At 37.8% G+C, this 6364-nt stretch overlaps 1 protein-coding gene across 9 annotated transcripts in view; it reads left to right on the top strand.

Annotated features, from left to right (window-relative positions):
* Positions 1-5383, top strand: part of Nedd4 (E3 ubiquitin-protein ligase Nedd4) — a 55391-nt gene extending 50008 nt beyond the window's left edge. For all 9 annotated transcript variants that reach the window (XM_069505416.1, XM_069505415.1, XM_069505417.1 and 6 more), the window contains one exon: positions 312-5383. The gene's annotated coding sequence lies outside the window, so the exon portion shown is untranslated. The remainder of the gene's footprint in view (positions 1-311) is intronic.
* Positions 5384-6364: the final 981 nt, after the last annotated feature.

A 6364-nucleotide genomic window follows, 5' to 3' on the forward strand; every position in this document is an offset into this window, starting at 1 on the left:
TCAGAAGCCAGTGGTGTCAGACCTCTTGCTTGGCAGTCTACTAACAAATTAGAGCGAGAGGTCAGAAGCCAGTGGTGTCAGACCTCTTGCTTGGCAGTCTACTAACAAATTAGAGCGAGAGGTCAGAATCCAGTGGTGTCGGACTTCTTGCTTGGCAGTCGACTAACAAATTAGAGCGAGAGGTCAGAAGCCAGTGGTGTCAGACCTCTTGCTTGGCAGTCGACTAACAAATTAGAGCGAGAGGTCATATTCCAGTGGTGTCAGACCTCCTGCTTGGCAGTCGGCAGTCGACTAACAAATTAGAGCGAGAGGTCATATTCCAGTGGTGTCAGACCTCTTGCTTGGCAGTCGGCAGTCGACTAACAAATTAGAGCGAGAGGTCATATTCCAGTGGTGTCAGACCTCTTGCTTGGCAGTCGGCAGTCGACTAACAAATTAGAGCGAGAGGTCATATTCCAGTGGTGTCAGACCTCTTGCTTGGCAGTCGGCAGTCGACTAACAAATTAGAGCGAGAGGTCATATTCCAGTGGTGTCAGACCTCTTGCTTGGCAGTCGGCAGTCGACTAACAAATTAGAGCGAGAGGTCATATTCCAGTGGTGTCCGATTTTTCGCTCTAATTTGTTAGTGGAAGGGGAACAGCGATAAGTAAGTACTTGCTTCAAGTAGGTACTAAGAGTGCTCTATCCCACCGCTGCTGAGCTACCAGGCTCGCAGGGCGTCGACTGAGCCTCCACTGGTCGACTGACCAGCTGCGAGCGTTCTTTAGGGCCTTATATTCCTTGTTATTTTAGCGTTTAAACTATCGTGAGTGATTTCCATTATAATGATATCTGTCAACGGCTTTACTCACGTGTTTAGTCGACGTTAGCTCGACTAGTTTCGAACCCATCCGGGGGTCCCAACCTCACAACGGGCTCTACAGCAACGGGCAGCGGCACGCGCAGCTCGCAGTCTCAACCGCGACGCGTGAAAAAGGTAGTCAGTTCGCGCACGTCTACTAAACATAGTAGTTTCTTAGTAGACTTTTATTTCCTGGAAACCTTAGCTTCTGCCCAGATGTATATTTTTCTTTTTCTTTAGGTAAAAAATAGCTAAGCCTTTGTAGATATATGCTACAAAACTACTCTATCAATTTTTAATAATTTTTCCTATAAAATGATGCCGAAAACGTGTGGAGGCACCCTCACGAATTGTATATCAAACAAGAATGTACGATATTCCATTACTTTAAGGTCCATATTTGTTTGTCCGGTGTGAAGTTAGAACGGGTTGATATATGCCTTACTCATTTATGTGATTGTGACTAATATTCTAATGTTCTTAGAGTTTTTAAACTGTGAATTAAGAGGATTACTATTTTATTAGTTAGTTAAATCAGTAACCCTTATTATAAATGCGAAAGTGTGTTTGTTTCTTGCTGTACAGGATGCTTCAATGAAAGGCCGCAAATATTGATAAAAGCTCTTCTAAAAACGTATTTCACGCCTATATCTGTGAATACATCTTTTTTTCATTTTCATTCTAAAAATTTTACATTTTCCTTTTTCCAATTTGACAAATCTGTCTTATGAAAAACGTTTTCTTTTTTTTGAGCCATTCTTTATTATTAAACAACAAAAAAAGGTTTAATACGCGTCGCCTACACTTGCTTTGTTGGTTTGTTCTTCAATCACGTCGCAACGGTGCAACGGATTGACGTGATTTTTTCTACGGGTATAGATAAAGACCTGTAGGGCGCGAATATTACGGTACGCGGCAAAAAGTAGTGTACATCGACCTTTTAGAAAGAGGTAGCGGTTTTGTAGAGCATTGTCTCTGTCGTTGAGACCTATAAAACGTCACAGGTATGAGTGACAGAGACAACGCTCTACAAAGCCGAAACGTGATTCTAAAGGCCGATGTATATTACTTTCTGTACTACCACTTTTATGAGTTACGCGGATGTACCTGCGCAGAAATCTTGTTTTTGAATGGCGCGAAAATATCTCAGCCAATCATAGCGCGCGTCCGTCCGCTATTGGTTGTTGCCTACGCGCCATGTTTTGTACGCGCGAATTATGTGCGAGATAGCACGAGTCTCTGTTGTTCTTGTGTTTAAAATCTTAACGTCAAGCAATAAGGTCTGTATTTCATTGGCGTACATTCGGGTTTAGTCGTTGGATATCACTTTTCTGCGCAAACGAATTTTGCCGATGCGACATATAAAAGTGCTAAATACTGAACTCATGCAACTAATGTGCTCTTAGGGTGCCTGTCCACTAAACCACAGCGGAGTCAAGACGATTTCAGCAAACTAATCAGATGACAGATTAAAAATGGCAATCCTCTTAGATCACAACTCCTATATATTTTTAAAATTTCGCTTAAAAATGCTTTTCAATGAAAGTTCGGCTTACATTCAGCCACATTGTAATACTGTTATTCACAATCTTCAAAAAAATTACGTCTAAATGTATTGTTATCTATTTGATTATGCTACCCGCGGAAAAGAATAGCACTAGGTACTAAAAGTTTAAAAATTGTGTTTTTTAACATAAAACAAAAAAAACTTATCTTTGTATTAAGTTTAGTTTTGGCGCAAATAAATATTTGAGTAGCTGCATTCCAATCTGTTTACAGTTAGGCCAATAAAATCAGATCTCAGGTTGACAGATGGAAATTTGTTTGGATGAAAAAGTTTTGACAAGTAATATTTTAACTATATTAGCTTTTGTAGCTGAATGTGAGCCGTACGTGTATTATTTTTTATAGATATTATTCATTTGTATATAGATTAGGCTACGGTGTATTTAAAAATTGCTATTGTATAAACGTTGAAAGTTTGGGGGGAGGGGGAGTCGTCCATATAATGGAATGAGATTGGTCAGTTATATAAAGTAAAAAGCAATTGTTTACGCCATGTATTTATTACCTTACTATATTAATTTACTTTAACTATTACTCCGACTCGGTTTGGATAGTATATTATTATGTACCTAGTTATATAAAAAACAATTACTTAAATTGAATAGTTAGGTTAAATAAATAAATAAATTTTTAATACTTATAAACAGCGAAAATCCTAGATGTTTAAGGTGCAATTTGATTTATCAATACAGATTATAAATAACACTGATTGTTAAGATTTATCGAGATAATGTACTAATTTGTTATTAAGTATAAAATAATACATATATGTATATATTATATTTATATTTACACGATTTTTTGCTATATTACTAAGCCGTAAAATAATCTGATAAAGACAATTTGTATTCACAGTTATTTAAATATATCATAATATATTGATTGTTTAAATATCGCAATAAAAATGACGCAATAATAAAAAGCTTTCATGCAAAGTGCTAAGGTAATAATACCTACATAACACAAAAGATTGATTTCTACAGTATTTTTGGGAAGAAATATGAATAATTTGCGACATGTAAACCAACCTTTATTGTTATGACGTCATGTGTGATGTCAAACCTAGCAAGAGGTGTCAAATTTGACATCATTTTTACACACTAAACTAAAACTACACTAAAAATTGGCAGTCAGAGGAGGTTGCGGACAGAAGTGAAAACTGAAAACTATTATAATAATAGTGGCTTTATTTTTGATTTAATGTGTTTTAAAATCCCGTGGGAACTTTTTGATTTTCCGGGATAAAAAGTAGACTATGTCCTTCCCCGGTGTGCAAGCTATCTCTGTACCAAATTTCATCAAAATCGGTTGAACGAATGAGCCGTGAAAGGCTAGCAGACACAGACACACACTTTCGCATTTATAATATTAGTAGTATGGATGAATTTCTATTTTATAGAATACAAAACTTGTTTTAACATATATATTGTATATATTTTCTTACTCGCCATTTAAAGTCCTTTATTTTGACACCCCACTCGAGGGTGTAGAAAAAAATATTTTTTAGCCTGCACATAAAATCCGCCATTTTTATTTTTTAAGAATATAATGTACCTACCCAGTGACACTCGCGTCATCAAGATGAATCTAATGACGTATCATTTATCAAATTTGGTTGAGCCGTTCAGTCAATGCGTTCAGTAGTTACAAGCGTACATAGGAACGGACAGACATTCAGATCAAACACACAAACCTCCTTTGGGCTTCGCCGCAGTCGGGTAAAAATAGATGAGTGCCGAAGAACAAAGTCAGTACGCTCTATAGATCTCACAGACTATTTAGTTTAGTTTTAGTTCAGTGTCCAATTAAGATCCTAGTGTAACTTTTCAGGTTAAATACGGAACAACAGCATTGGTTATCAGTATAATTAGATAAAACTTACTCGATTTCGAATTTCACATTTTCAATATATTCCGTAAAATTGAGGAGATTTTATTTGCTGGCAGCTTTTGTTCTAAAGGGCTTATTCCACCTTCCTAAATAAGACGTCCTAAATGGTATAGTTACCGTCAAACTAGCCAACTTTGCCACTCAATGATATTTTCCCCAAAAAGCAATTTATAAGCAAATTCGCTATGTAATTTGTATTGTAGTATAAATATTTTAGTGATAAAATGAGCTGGCAATTTTACCATGCGATTATTTCTCTTTTCAACACAAACCTGACCAAGCAGTTTTAAATCTTGAGGGTTGTGACATTTCAGGAAAATGTTTCTATTTAAAATTATTTTCACCTGTAATATAAATACTACAATCAAAATTTGGAAACCTAGGCCAAGACGGCCTTAAATTATAGTCATGGTATTTTTCACGTATTTTTAAGAGTTATATTTGGATGAAAAATCGACGTGGGCAATGTTGGCTAAATGTCCGGATTACTTTGCCCGCCATCAAAACCGAGCAAATTTTGGTTTAAACGTTAATTTATCAAAAAAAAATACATTTTGAATTTGCTTATAAATTGCTTTTTGGGCAAAGTATCATTGAGTGGCAAAATTGGCTAGTTTGACGGTAACTATACCATTTAGGACATCTTATTTAGGAAGGTGGAATAAGCCCTTAACTTCAACTAAGTACGCCCTCCTGTCAATGTCATTGAAGTGCCAAGAGAGCCTTGCAGTACTCATGTCGTACTGGCGGTTTTCGCAGGTTAGTCGCGTTTCTAAAATATTTACTTGTTTTATGTTTGAGAGGAGTTCCGTGCTCTATAGTGAGCCGGCGATGGTTTGATCATGATGAGTTTTAACTTGAAAAGTTATACTAGGGCTTCAGGACAGGGTGCCATTTTACAAAATTTCAGTTTTTGAGTAAAACAATGTTGGGTGTCGTCGAGATGTTGACTTTATTTTATTACGAGTACCTACGTTGTACTGTATTGTACTGTACTGTACTGTACTGCAGTATACTGTACGAGCAAGTGTAAATAGTTTATTCCAAATGGAGGATTAATGCAAATAAAATATCGATTATATCGTTTTTTGTTTTTCATTTTTATTTGTATGACCTGTGGGCGAGGCCACAACACTGCGTGCGACATCGTATCGCAAAACGATGCCGCTTACGATCACTAAAAAAACAGGCGGCGGCTGTTGGACCATAAAAGATTATACTCATTCCCACAAGCGACATAGGACTTTCTTGAGGCGGAGTGTAGGTCTTATAAGTAAGAGGTTCTGGGCTCGATTCCCGGCAGGGGCAATTTGGGAATTTAAAATTTCTAAGTTGTCTCTGGTCTTGTCTGATGGGAGGCTTTGGCTGTGGATAGTTACCAACCTACCGGCAAATCCGTGCCGCGAAGCAATTTCGAGTTCCGGTATGATGCCGTGTATATACGAACCGAGTACCAACCTGTAACTGCCATATTCCTTCCAAGTTAGCCCGCTTCCATGTTAGACTGCATCATCACTTACCACCAGGTGCGATCGCAGTCAAAGAGCTTACACATTTTACATGCACTATTTGCGGTCTGCAATTTAGGAATTTCTGATTCACCAGTCAAAATAACATTCTGGATTGTAAAATTATTGTACCTAACTAGCTGCTCGATTGCGGTAGAATGACAGCTTGACAACTAAAATGTCACGATCGCATTCACCTGTGATTGGTTGACGCTCGTTCACTATTGGCTACAATGCATTGTTGCAACAAGAATCGCACAAATTCAGCCAATCAGCCCCCTGATTGTGTAAGAATAACCATTTCATGGCTATCGCAATCGTCAAGAAATTCTGCCCTTTGATTGGTTGATTCGCTGTTTACATTTTTTCACAGCCAATCAAAGGGCAGATTTCTTGACGATTGCGATAGGCATGAAATGGTTATTCTTACACAATTGGGGAGCTGAACAATTGAGATTGTAATAATGATTGATGCAGGTTTTACGAAATCGACCCCAGTCGCAACAGGTTGACATGTCCATCAGGGTGGGGACGGGGGACGCCCTGCACTGCACACGTG

The sequence above is a fragment of the Maniola hyperantus genome, chromosome 20, assembly GCF_902806685.2.
Source record: "Maniola hyperantus chromosome 20, iAphHyp1.2, whole genome shotgun sequence".
NCBI lineage: Eukaryota > Metazoa > Arthropoda > Insecta > Lepidoptera > Nymphalidae > Maniola > Maniola hyperantus.